Source organism: Tursiops truncatus, chromosome 18 (assembly GCF_011762595.2).
Source record: "Tursiops truncatus isolate mTurTru1 chromosome 18, mTurTru1.mat.Y, whole genome shotgun sequence".
In the NCBI taxonomy this organism is placed as follows: domain Eukaryota; kingdom Metazoa; phylum Chordata; class Mammalia; order Artiodactyla; family Delphinidae; genus Tursiops; species Tursiops truncatus.
Window position 1 is genome coordinate 4,353,815 of NC_047051.1, and position 14,288 is coordinate 4,368,102.

The following is a 14,288-nucleotide window of genomic DNA, read 5'->3' on the forward strand; positions in this document are numbered from 1 at the left end:
ATATAGTTCAGATTCCTCTATGTCTTTTCATGCCTGATAGCTCATTTCTTTTTATCATTGAATAACATCCCATTGTCTGGATGTACCAGTTTGTTTATCCAGTAACCTACTGGAGGACATCTTGGTTGCTTCCGGTGTTTGGCAATTATAAACAAACATTTGTATGCAGGTTTTCATGTGGACCTACGTTTTCAGCTCATTTGGGTAAATACCAAGGAGCTCGATCGCTAGATTGTGTGGTAAGACTATGCTTAGCTTTGTGGAGAACTGCCATGCTGTCTTCCAAAGCAGCTGTACCATTCTGCATTCCCACCAGCCATGAATGAGCATTCCAGTTGCTCCCCATCCCTGTCAGCATTTGGTATTACCAGCTCTTTGAATTTTAGCCATTCTAGAAGGTATGTTGTGGCATTTCATTGTTTTAACTTGCAATTCTCTGACATATAATGCTTATTTGACATCTGAATATTGCCATCTCTATTTTGATGAGGCATCTCTTCAGATCTCTTGCTCATTTTTATACTGGGTTGTTTTCTTATTGCAATTTGAATGGCTTAAAAAAAAAGTGGGTCATTTCATGAATAAATAAACAGGAGTGAATAGAGAATGTCATTTACTCAGCAACTGTGGCAGAAACTGCATTCCCCTTTTCCCTTACTAACGGAACCCTCACATTGCTGCAGACAAGGTCCCTGGCTTATATTACTTAGTATTTCAGACTCTTTGGCACTCAGGGGTATGTCACAGTGTGACACAGGTCTGGCCAATAAGAAGCAAACAGAAGGTGCTGGTTGGGGCCTCCCAGAAAGGTTGTTAAGGGGAAGATTCAGTTGGCGGGCATCTCTTTGATCTTACGTCCTTTACCCATCCCCCTACCATTTTCCAGAATATGATACAATGTCCAGAAGGGGAGCAGCCATCTTGTGAGAGGAAGACAAAGCCACATGCTAAGGACAGCAGAGCCAACGGGGAGAAGCAGCCTGAGATATACTGACACCCTGGAGATATTGCAGACCCTCCAGGCTGTCTCCAGACTTCCTGTCACGTGGTAAGAAGCAACCCCTGTTGGTCTGCACTTTACTCAAGTTTCTGTTACAGGCAACCAATTTACTCCCTGATTTGGCAACATTTTTCCAGCTAAGTATGAGGCATTAGCCCCTTAAGGCAACTGCTCTGAGCAATTTTACTTAAAGGGCTGGTTCACAGAAGTACTATATTTGAAGAAAATTCTCTACATTATGGACACAATACTAAGGGTAAGGTTATATTTACTACATATTCAGCACTGCACTAGACATCACGGGGGAAGGAAACTGTAGTATAAAATAAGGACCTTACCCTTATGGAACTTAACATCTAATTAGAGATAAAACCGACTTATATGAAACAATCCTGAACACTTCAGGACAGTACAATTAAGGGCTAATAGTGGGTGTGAATTAAGTGTAGCAGCAGTTCATATAAAGTTGCGGGGGGGGGGTCACTGAAGACAGGAGAAGCAACGGAAATGTGATTAGCAACCCTGAAAACAGACTCTGGGTATCTTACACCTTCACATTTTTGAATTCTAAATCAATGACCTAAATATAGACCTGGAAGCTATTCCCCTGGGTAAATGAAGATAAAATGAAGGAAAGCCATTTCAACTTGAATAACAAGTCAGCTTTGAATGCAACAGAAATTTATCACCCTACTATCAATATTACAAATACAGAGCACTGTAATAATTCACTAAACTCCTGTTTACCTTATTAATGACCAGAATATTTCATGTTGACATGGTATGGAAATTAAATATATGTCACCTTAAAATAGAGCTTTAAAAACGCTTCCTTTGGAAGTAATGTAGGTTAATAGATTACACATGAAGAGGGATGCATGCGTTTTCTTCTGCATTTCTGGTGCTTCAAACTTTGCTAAAATTGTTATCAGCTGCTATGCATTTTCCCTAGCATTTAGTTGCTGTTAGGAGCCGGATCAGATGTGGGTAGTTATCACATGTCTGTAAAGACAACCTGAGTTAGTTTTTCTAGGACTCTTTATTGAGATTTGAACTTATTTCCTAAAAGCTTTTCAATTTAGTGACCTTATCGGTAAACCAAAAAGCATAAAGGCAAGTAAAATAAAGATAACACTTCCATTTTTAAACCCCTTTCCTTCAGGACCTAGGAGAACATAATTGGCTTTTCCTTTTTTTCTTGTCTTCCTTTCCTTCCTTTTCCTCCTCCCTTTTCTTTCCTTAAGCTTACTCCCGAGTCATCAATCAAGTCCCACTGCCAGGGGGCTTGGCTGGGCAGTTTATGGGATACCCCGTATTTAATAGGTATTGTGGATTCTCTCACATTTGGGCGGACGGAGACTGAAGTCGGGGGCGGGGGGAAAAGAAGAGAGGAATCTGCAGAGGGAATGAGAAGATTCTGCAGGCAGAATGCTGACGGATTTGAGAAGGGCATAAGACCAACCGAGGGCATGGCTGTAATCCTCTCAGGGTTGTGAACCCTCAACTCTGCAGCACACAGGTAGATAGATGGACCTCTGTCTCCAAGAGCCCTCAAACCCAGGGAAGGTTAGAGTATGGGTGGAAACCCAAAGGCACTGCAGTGGTACATCGTTAGCGGAGGTGCTGCACGGCCCCCAGGCTAAACTCTGCCCAAAGAGTCCCTACCTGTCCACTCCGGGAGGGACTCCGGCTAAAGCCTCAGCCCGACCCCAGGGGCGGAGGACGAAGGGCTAGAGCCACCTCCTCCGCAATCCCCCGCCCCCCGGCGCCGACGCGCCGCACTCCTGCCGCGCCCCCATTGGCCGAGGCGCTCGCCAATCCGGGGGCAGCGGCCGGTGAGCCGGCCCTGGTTGGTGGAGCCGGCGCTGGGCCCCCCTCTCGCTCCGGCCTGGCCCCCCGCCGGGAGGGGGCGTGGCCGCGGCCGTGGCCGGGCCGGAGGCGGCGTCGCTGGCGCCGCTGCGTGCGGGGCGGTGCGGGGTGGGGGCGCCGGGCGGCCGCGAAGCGGCGGGAGCATGGAGCTGAGAGCGCGGCGCCGGCGCCGGCGGCGGAACCGCGGACCGGTGAGTGCGGGCTGCAGCCAGCCGTCTCCCTGTGCCCGGCCCTGACCCCTGCGCTGCTCGGCTTCGGGCTGGGCGGCTGCCCCGCGGGCAGAGGCGGGCGCGGGCCCCGCAGCCCCGCGGCCAAGTGAACTTGCTGCATTGCCCGGGCGCTCGGGCGGGCGGTGGGGCCCACTGCGGCCGCGCCGCCGCCCGCGCCCGCCCTGCAGCCCGGCGCATCCTCCCCGCCGGCTCCCGCGCCGGCCCGGGCTTCCCGCCGTCGCCGCGCGGCCCGGCACCGTTCTCGCCCGCGCCGCCCCCCGGCCCCGGTGGGCGCCACCCGGCTGCGGGGCAGGCGCTCGCCATCCCGGCCGCAGGTGGCGCCCGGGCCTCGGCCCGCGCCGCACGCGTGGGCCCGGGGCTGCCTCGCGTCCGGGAGCCTCGCGTCCCTCCGGGCTGCGCGCGGTCTCGCCGCACCTGGCCCAGTCGCCGCGTGCCCGCCGCCCGGGTCCGGCCCTCTCCCCTCGGCTTCGCCCTCCCCGCGGCCGGTGCCCCCTCCCCCGGGGCTGCGGGCGCCCGTGGTCCTGGTCCCGGCCTTGGTAGCCGAGCGGGGCTCCGGGTGCCGGGAAGGGGTCGGCAGCCTGCGAGCGGCCCGCTGCGGGGTGCGAGGACTGGGCGCGCCGGGGCCCGCGGGCCGGGATGCGTCCTCTCGGGAGGCTCTCCCGGCGGGGCCTGGCTCTCGCGCCTCCTGCGCGCCGGGGCTTCGGCGAGGGGAAAGCCTTTGCCTCTCCGTGTGTGCTCCGTGTGTGCTGCTTAACCGGCAATGGCGATTTCTTCTTGGTTCAGCTTCTGTGCAAGGGAGAGTTCCCTGGTGGAGAGCAGAGTTCTTAATTATTAAGAAACTCAGCTGTGGGTTTAAGGATGAATGGAGCATCTCGTTTCTCAGCTGCTATTGGGCGGAATAGGAATTCTTTCTCGTTTGGGGATGAATTTTAAATTCTCAGTTATTACCAGCAGTAATTATTACGTTTTTAACAACTGACAATTAAAAAGGCCTGTTTTTGCTTTGAAGCTCTTCAAATCAAATGCATCGTGGGGCATGAAAGATTAAGAATCGGAATCCACATTTTTAAGGGCAGGAGCCAGCCATTAGAAATGTTTTGCATCTTAAAAAAAATTAGGTTTGCCTAAAACTTAAAATGTCTGCTTCTCTGTCAAAACTAGGTTCAAAGTGTTATAATTGACTTACTTCTCTATTGCCTCTAGGGCAAATTCTATTGAATGCTGATGACTTCTTTTTGTACGTGCTTTACCTAACTTTCCTTTTTCTAGCAGTGAAACAATGCAGAGATTCTTTAAAGCTAGTTCTTTTATCTACTTGAGAGGTTAAACGAAAGAAAGCCGGGTTTGGCCTTTCCCATAGGCAGTTCTCATTGTGCGTCTGGTCTCCTTCCTAAGAGCGTCCACGTCATACTCATTTTTCTTCATTTTTTAAAGACCTCCTTAATTGATATTCATGAGAGTTGTGTCTTTTCAGATGTTTCAAGCTCACTAGGTTGGAAAGTTTGGTTGGCTTTATATAGTTACCGTCTGACCTGTAGTCTCTGTTTTCTTAACACAGTGAAAAGAAGCTCGTTCTGGAACTATCTCCTTATAAAAATTGTTCTTTCATGTCTGGTTGCTGACATGAAGTTGCATTATAGCATTGTTTTCTCTGTTTGCCTCAGATTTATGACCTAATAGGCAATGATGTGCTACACCATTTTTACAAAATTCTGAAAATAAAGGTGAAAAAAGACACTTTGCCGAGCGGTCCTGCCAACATTATAGCACCCATCTCTTCTCAGTGTGTCCTTGTAGATGCGCCTTACCCTTCCCATGGAAGCCTTCATGTGGCAAGGAACCTTCTGGTTATTGGAACGTTTTGATTGAAATAGTTGCCTGTTATAAGTATTCAACATATAGCTCGTGGACCACTGCTAATGGTCTTTTAGAGTTCCCAGGACTTTCTCTGGAGAATATTCGAGATTGTGTTTTCCACTCACAGGCTGCTATCTTTCCTTATGTTTTCTTGGGAGCGCCTCCATATGGCTGGACAGACTGCAAATGTTCGACTTCTCTTTTAAGTCCTCTTTTTTTCTTAAGGCCTGGTTTTCCTCTTAGAGGGCAGATGTTCTCGGGAGCTGCTCATGGCGTTGGGACCCATGCATGCCTCTTCCCCGCTGGTTCTCTACCCCTGCCTTCATTTAAGGCTGGTAATGCAGGAATATTGTAGACCAGCAATGCGTAAATAACGCATGTTGTAACATACATTTACTGTCACTGTAGAGATAAGTGGAGCCGGAAGTCTGAGTTCCCCCTTCCTCCTGGTCCTGTCGCCCCCCGTCTGGTCCTGTTTCTTTCTCCAGGGGTAACCGCACTTAATGCCATGGGGTAGTCACCTTTTTTATTCAAAAGCCCTTTAGTGGATGCCTGCGAAGTACCGGGCGCTGCTATTTCAATACTGGGATTGCAGAAATAAGAGACGACAGCTCTGAGGATGCTCATGGTGTGCCGAGACGAACAGTTCGCGTGCAACGCGGCGGCTGCTGAGGCAGAACCCGCGGTGAGGCCCGTGGAGCATCCCGTGAGTGGCCGGACCCACTCATTGGCCCGCTTTATTCATTCAGCGAACTCCAGGGTTCACGGGGTGTTCGGGGACACAGGGGAACAAGGCAGGTGCCTCTGTGGGCCCCGGATGAGCTCCCGGTTCGGCGGCATCTGCGGCCGTGGGAGCCGCTGGTCACGGCGCAGTGTGCTCCGAACGGGCCCTCGCGGAGCTCCCAGGATGACCAGAAACCCGAGCCTGGGGACGGTTCGGAGAGACGAGGAAAGCGCCCCCAGAAGTGCCAGGGGGAAGGAGAGAGTACAGAGGCCTGTCGGGGACACGAGGCTTTGGAGCAGCTAGAGCCGAGGTTAGGGCTGCGTGGGGGGAGGGGGCCGGGGTGCCGCGTGGCAGGAGGAGGGGTGAGCCGGGCCTCCGGGGCCCTGCGAGGCCCGTTAGGATGGGCCTGGCCTCCCTGCTGGGTGACCAAAACGGCCGGAGCCTTCCGAGCCGAAGAAGGACGCAGTCAGACGTGCCCTTGGAGAACGGATAGCGGGGCAAGGCTGGAGGGAGGGGAGCCTGAGGGGGTAGGACGGCGTGGTCCGCGCGCGTCTGTGCGCGCGCGTGTGCTGGGAGAGCGAGGGCACAGGGCAGTGCCGAGTTGTGGCCGGGCGGCTGGTGGGTGGTGAGGCCGTCCTTAGGCCCCAGGACAGCGAGCAGCCGCCGTTTGGGGGAAAGATGCTGCCCTTGTCAAGTTCAAGGTGCCTGCGGGACGCAGCGGTCAGTGGCTGCACTGGGATCCGGATATTGGGAGGTGGCTGGACTGGAGGCACGCGTGTGAGAGTTCTCAGCACCGGTTCCCAAACTGTTTGCCACAGTGAACTCGCAGGGAGTATGAGTTCGACGAAGGACGCTCAGCAGTGCAAACAGCTGTCAGCCTTGCGGGACCTGCCTGCTCGGTTTCTCCAGGAGTTTCTGTCACGTTCCTTCTGATGACGTCATCTTTGCAAAGCTGGGGTTTCACTGGTTGCTGTTCTGCGTGCAGATCGGTGTGGACCAGGGAACGGGGGAGGTGCTATCCAGTCTGACTCCAAGGTGTGAGAAATTATGCTGTTTGTGCTTTATTGAAGAGAGAAGTGAAATACCCACTTTCTCTCAGTTGTAGTGTGCTGTTTTCAAATGGGTACTAAGTCGCTAGGACATAGATACTTGTTATTTGCAGTATCTAATGGTTCTATTACTCAGTAGGCATTTGTCCTTGCAATCAGGGCTGAGCGAACCGGTGCAGTGAGAAGAGAAAGTTCTAGAACCTCTGCCTTTGTTAATGGAGTAGATTCAAGAAGCTTGTGCAGACCATGCGTAAAGAAAAGGAGTGCGGAGAATGGGATCTGAAGGACTCTTGTGTTTAAAAGATAAGCTCCCACACTGAGACTGAAAGGCTTGGGTGTCTGGGAAGCCATGGTCCAGGAAAACGTCAGCAAAGAGGGATGATAACAGCCAGGTCATTGTAACATAGCTGACGGCAGTGATGACGCAGGGATGGGGGCAGGAGTGAGATGGCTGGTTTGTGAGAGGGCTTCCTAGTGAGCAGGGGCCACAGAGTGTGCTGGTGCTGAAGGGTGACAGAGGAGGGTGGGTGAAGGGGGACGTTTTTTTCTTTTTTAATGGAGGGATTTGTGTAAAAGTACCAAGAGAGAGAGGTTGCTAGACAGAGGTTGCTAGATGGTGGTTTCAAAATTTCCATTGGTTTTAGCCCTAGGACGTAATTACTGATTTTGGCAAGAGGCATCACAGTGGAGCCTTATTGCCGTGGATTAAGGGGTGGTGGTGCTAAGGAGGTGAAGCCAGTCAGGGGAGGCTGGATTTTGAAGAGGAGAGAAGGGCCTTCACTAGAGAAGAACGTCTGGCGCAGGGTGGAATGTTTTTAACAGTGACTTTATTTACTCTTATTAAAAACAAACTTTTTAGGATGCTGTTTTCCCTTTAAGGCATGCTTTTCCTAGGGCGGGTGGTCCTTCCAAGGGTGGGTTTATGTGCGCACAGCCTTGTCTTTTTCCAGGTCCTGGTGTCCTCTGGGGTCACATTATCTGTGACGTCCTCTCCGTTGCTGCCCTGTCCTGGCAGTGCTTTCTCAGCCACTTACCTCAAGGCCAGTCTTGTTTGTTTTGTGTCAGAGCCTATCCTCCTAACTTAATAGATGTCCCTAGATTAGAATATTTTTCCATATACTTGGATTTCACTCCTGATCTTTAGAGCCACCCTGTTTTGTTTCTTCTTCCCCGGACCTGTGCCTGTTCTCTTTGAGGTTAGCTCTTTGCTTCTGTTGACTTTTTTTTTAAAAATTTTAAACATCCCAAACATCCCAGGGTATTTTCCCACCTTTCAGGTCTACTAGAGCCTCTGGGCCTTGACCCTGAGCACAGCATCTGGGATCATTTCTAAACTTCGGACGAGTGACATTGTCCCTTGCTCCTCTTGTTGGGATGCCCTTTGACCTTCTGGAGCAGTGGTCTTGAAACTAATGTAAAGACGTCTTCAGCTATATTCTTGAACTTTTTCAGTGTTTTATTTATTTTAATTTCTTTCTTTCAGTTTTTGCTTTCTGGTTCTTTTCAGGAGGTCCACACGTGTTTGAGTGCCTACTGTGTATCACGCTCGTTACTGGTGATAACAGTGTTGATACAGCCAAGGTCCTGTCGTCAAAAGCTAGAGAGCTGAGGCAGAGGGTCGATTGTCCAGCTCACGTAACTATAAACTCCCTTCTGGTCAACAACCAGACATCGTGGTGCCTGTTTCGTAGGTGTGTCTGCCTTTGTCAGATAACCTGAGGTAAAGACCTCGTTAGGTCATAGCCTTAGCTCGCAGTGATAACACACATTGTCTTCCCCCAGCGGATGTGACCTTTGGTCTCTGAGTACTTCTGATTTCTGAAAACCCGTATTGGGCCTATAAAAGTTGTGCTCCAGCGCAATCCGAAGATTGCATCGCCTACTGCAACCGTTGCATTGTAGTTCATCTCAGAGCATCCTCCCATGAGTGCTGGTACTTGTTTTTGTGCACGTGAACAGTTCAGTGAAATTCTGTTGCAGTATAAAAGTGTGGATGTGATTGACTGTGAACCACAACCCATGGAGCCGTATTTTATCAGCTAAGTGGATGTAACAGTGTATTCTTTGCCATAGAAGAGCTTCAACAGATACTTTTTCATTGACTGAGTATGTCATAAGTTTTGATTCATGACCTAAGCAGAACACTACCCCTACTATGTAATTTTAAAAACTTGATCTGAGTCATCTTGCCCTACTAATGTCACACTTATTTTTTCAGCTCCTCAAAATGTGTGTATGACACAGGGGGTTTTGGTTTTTGCCTATTACCTTATGTAGTCCTGTGTTAGGGAATTACCTAGGCAGATATCAGCTTTCAGCTGACTTTGTAACTCTTTGCTGGGTGGTATTCTTTCCTCAGGTTAGAGTGAATGCTTAAGGAGAGGCCATGGATTTGAATTACTCCCTGTGGTGCATGGAAGGAATAGTGTCTAAACAGGAGGGAGCAAAATGTCCCATCCAAAGGGAGGATGACATTAACCAGAAGGTTGCAAGGAGATAGAGCCTGTGCTCACGTTGGTCTCATCCTGTGCGAGGCTGTCCACAGCCTAGAAAGGGGAGGAATAGATTCACTTTCCATCTCTGCAAAGTAAGACCTTAATTTTGGGGGCATGATTGTAATTTTTCAGAATAGGACCTTCGTCTGTTTCAGTAGAAATGGGAAAGCATTTGTTTTATAACCAACCCTGTAGATTTAAAACATATCTTGGTTCTTAGTTTTCCATAGGACTTGTCTCCCGTTTTTGTACACCTTTTAGAGTTAACTACCTTGATTATTGGTTTAAAAACCAGCAGTCACAGAAACCCCCAAATTCCCCAGTCACCTGCCTTCAGATTTTAATTACACACTGCAAACAACTTTGTTTCCAAAGGCTTGACTAAAGTGGGAATTGTTCTTTGAGATATCCCAGGGAGGAAGATTATTAAAACGTTACTTCTTTTTCTAAAAATTGGCATTGTAATTTTGAACGGTTACAAGGCTTATCAGCGATAATGAAGTCCCTACCTGAGCTGTAATTAAAAACGCACAGCTTCTGTGCTGTTTGTCCACTGCATCACATAGGCTAATTAAAGCCTTCTTCCACTTCCAATATGCCCAGTTCCTTCCATTCTGCCCCTCCAAAAAAAAAATTATGGTCATGACAAAACTTAGGGTATCATTTGGAAGAATTGTGTTGGGGCTCAGGCATTAAAGGGTTTAGGACAGAATTTTTCTTTGAAACTACATTTATGGCTACGTTTTCTGCTATGCAGTTTAGAAGTTTGTGGCTTTATTTCTTAGGCTATTTGGTTGCTACTGATAGTCAAATTTCATTTGAGACAAACAGTATTGCCCTGCATTTTAATATTTACTCAGCATTTTTTCTCTTTTTGGACACTGATATAACTTAGATCAACTGTGTATAAGTAAAAGTTGCATGTACAGTTTTTTTTAATGGAATGTATACTTTATCCAATTTTTTACTGTTTGAGATGCTTATGATTTTATTGGACGTAAGTGGTGGGAGCTTGTCTGTCTTGTCCCCCATTAAACAAAGATTTGAATGAACTTATAGGAAATACTCATCATAATAAAGCTGTATATAAATAATGAGAATCAAAACTACATGAGGATCAGGAATGAAAACAACACCACCTGTACTTTCAGTGATGGCTGAGCCTCCCAAGTTGGTGTTTTAGGTGTGGTGGGCTTACGTGAATAATGCAACGTGTCAGTGACTCAGCACGAGAAGCATCTCTAGGCTTGCAGTGGTGTGTGTTGGAAGCTCTGTTGGAATTCAGTTAGTTTATTCCTCCACTTACAGATGATTTGAAGGCTGTTGTATTCCGCCTCCTATATCAATGCTGGAAGGCATGGATCATATGTGGATATTTTTGCTCTCCTTGTGTATGTTTTGGAGGGAGAATGTATGAGGAGATTTGGAAGCAGGTGGACAAAATCCTCTGAGCCTGAAAGTCCTGCCAGGCCAGCATAATCTTAATATCTAATATTGTCAAGGATGTTACAAGAAAAAAATCATAGGACAGTCTCATTCATGAACATGCTTGCAAAAATCCTAAAAGATAACAATTAGATCTATCAACATAAAATGATAATATATCATGAACAATTGGTGTTTATTCTAGAATGCAGTGTCGGTTTAGCATTCAACAAATCCAATGCATCTCACCATATTGATAGAGAAAAAAACTATACAGTCATCATTAGATGCAGGAAACACTAAAATTTAATATCTATTCATGATGAAAAACTTTTAAGCAAACTAGGAAGAGTATCGGTGAGAAAACTTAGAGCAAATATCATATTAGTGTTGAAATAATGAAAAGTTATCTTCTAAAATTGGCAATGAGATAAGGATGCTTGTAATTACCACATTTATTCAGCATTATATTGTAGGTTCTTGCCAGCACAGTAAGATAAGAAAAAGAAATAAAAAATACTAGAGTTGGAAAAGAAGAAAAAAATTCAGTATATGCAGGTGAAACTATTGTGTATGCAGAAACATCCAAAAGAATCCGTGTAAGTTATTAGACTTAAGGTGTGTCTTTAGCATGGTTGCTAGATTCTCTATAGCCGTAAACAATTAGAAAATGAAGTTAATAAAGGTACTACTTATAATAGCATTAAAAATCCAAATATATAGGAATAGAACTTATAAGAAATTTATAATACCTTGACATAGGAAACCGTAAAATATTTAGAGAATTTAAGGAACAGGTAAGAAAAGAGGGAATATACCATGTTCATGGTATGAAAGACTAAATATAGAGATGTCCGTTCACCCTAAATTGATATAGATACTGTTCAACCCTAGTCCATAGTATGAAAAAATCTTAGGAGGTGGAAATTGACTATCTGTTTCTAGAATTTATATAAATGTAGAGGGCAAAGAATTTCAAGACACCCTTGAAGAACAACAGGTGGCAGGACTTATCAGATATCAAGAGTTTATAAAGTTGTAATATTCTAGACCATGTGGTATTGTCACAACTGTGGGCAAACAGATGAATGAAACTGAACAGAAAGACCTGAAACAGAACCAAACATCTGTAGACATTTGATTATGTTAAGTGTAAAATAGTTTGGAAAGGATGGTCTTTTTGGTCATTGGTGTGTGATCCTTGAGATGGATGTCCATAAATGACATTTGACCCCTACTTTATAACATACACAAAAATCAATGCCAGACAGACTGTAGATCTAAAGATGAAAGGTAAAAAATAATATAGGGTAGCTTCATGACCTAGAGTAGGGAAAAATGTCTGAAATAGAAAGCCCTGACCGTGAATGAATAGATGCTAAATTCTTTGTTGGGGGTTTTTAACCACAAATGGGTGTTGGATTTTGTGAAAGAAAAATCTGTATCTATTGAGACACCCATGTAGTATTGTCGTTTATTAATATGACATATAGTACTAATTGAGTTTTGGAGGTTAAACCAACTTTGCATTCTTCGGATAAATCCCGTTTGTTCATGGTATGTAATTCTTTTTCTGTGTTTCTAGATTTGATTTGTTAATATTTTGTTGAGTATTTTTGCATCTAATTCATGAGGGATATTGATCTGTAGTTTTTTTTGTGTTTTTTTTTTTTTTTTGTTTTTTTTTGCAGTAGGCAGGCCTCTCACTGTTGTGGTCCCTCCCGTCGTGGAGCACAGGCTCCGGATGCGCAGGCCCAGTGGCCATGGCTCATGGGCCCATCTGCTCCGCGGCATGTGGGATCTTCCCGGACCGGGGCACGAACCCGCGTCCCCTGCATCGGCAGGCGGACTCTCAACCACTGCGCCACCAGGGAAGCCCTGATCTGTAGTTTTCTTGTGCTATTTTTGTCTGGTGTTGGTGTCAGCATAAAACTGGTTTCATAGAATGAGTTAGGAAGTGTTTCCTCTTCTAGAAAAATTTGTGAAAGATTGGTATTTCTGTTTTAGGTATTCACCTGTGAAGTCATTTGGGCCTGAGGTTTTCTCTGTGGGAAGATTTTAAATTACTAATTCAATCTCTTAACTTGCCATACATTTATTCAGCTTATCTCTTTCTTTTTAAGTCAGTTTTGTTAATTTGTATGTTTCCAGGATTTTTCCTTTTCATCTAAGTTGTTTGGTTTGGTGGCATAAACTTCTTGAGAGTATTCCCTCGTAATCCTTGTGAAGTTTTTCTGGTTGGTAGTGATCAATGTCTATTCTTTTTTTTTTTTTTTTTTTTTTTTTTTTGCGGTACGCGGGCCTCTCACTGCTGTGGCCTCTCCCACCGCGGAGCACGGGCTCCGGACGCGCAGGCTCAGCAACCGTGGCTCACAGGCCCAGCCGCTCCGCGGCATGTGGGATCCTTCCGGACCGGGGCAGGAACCCGTGTCCTCTGCATCGGCAGGCGGACTCTCAACCACTGCGCCGCCAGGGAAGCCCCTCAATGTCTATTCTTCATTCTTGATTTTACCAGCGTGTGATTTTTCTCGTTTTTCTGTGTGTGTGTGGTCATTCTAAAGGTTTGTCAGTTTTGTTAATCTCCTAACGTCTAGGTAGAACTTAACCTCAAAACTGTCGAAAAATGATCTGTGACTGTGTTTTACTTTTTATTTTTTTAAAGAGAGGTGAAAAGCATTTGTTTTAAAATTAACATTCATCTTTTCAAAGAAACATTTGAGACCTTATCTGAGGCTAAAATGTTATTCAGTAATAATTTGGTTTGGTAAGTTAAAAGTGAGAGGAAAAATGGAAATGAGTTTAAAGGAAATGATGGAAATCGTCTATGTACCTATTTATGTTGACTGTGTTTTAGACTATAGAATTTTAGAATGATAGTTGTGCGGAACTGTCTTTCTATTGTGAAACTGTAAAACAACAAGAAGAGAGAAACTAGATTAAAATACAAAAGTCAATAAAATATCCAAGCTAGAGAAGGGGGAGGCTGGTTATGATTCATTATAAGCAAATTATTTAATGATTGTTTTTTTTGGCTTTCCTTTTATTGAGTAATTTGAGATGATAGACAGACAAAATTCAAATATTTTAACGTTCCATGGATTACACAGGTGAGTAGCCTGATTCCAGACAAACACTAAACTGAAGTGCCAAGAATGGGAAATAAGGTTGAAAACAACAGTTCTCTTTCGCTGAGGAGACATTGATATTTTGGGTTGTTTTGCAGATAAAACAAAATCTCACGTCCATTATCACCGTGCCTAGTTTACCATTATTTTTTTGTCTCTTTGAACTTTTGGGGGAAAAAGAATGAAAGACAAGGAAAGCATTATTCTCTTTGTATCTTGCTCCTTCTTTGTCCCCACCTTACGATGATCTTTAGACATGATATACAGCCCTGTGATGACCCTTTTCCACCAGGAGACAGCATTCCCGACGGTTAGCGTGCCCACTGATTGTGCATGGTCATCAGAAACGAATGAATGAGCCCAGAAAAAATGAAACTGAATCATGCCGAAAAACGCGTGATTTCTAGATTGACTGCGTTTCCGAAACCTTAGATGTTGAAGAGTAGAGATGCCTGTATTTCCAGTCATTTCTTGCTGCGTATTTTTGGCTTTCCAATATGTAAATTTGCATTTA

General features: G+C 45.9%; 1 protein-coding gene across 3 annotated transcripts in view; it reads left to right on the plus strand.

Moving 5' to 3' along the window:
- The first annotated feature begins 2,923 nt into the window (after positions 1-2,923).
- Positions 2,924-14,288, plus strand: part of WASF3 (WASP family member 3) — a 90,194-nt gene continuing 78,829 nt past the window's right edge. For all 3 annotated transcript variants that reach the window (XM_033843700.2, XM_073794987.1, XM_073794988.1), the window contains exon 1: positions 2,924-3,060. The gene's annotated coding sequence lies outside the window, so the exon portion shown is untranslated. The remainder of the gene's footprint in view (positions 3,061-14,288) is intronic.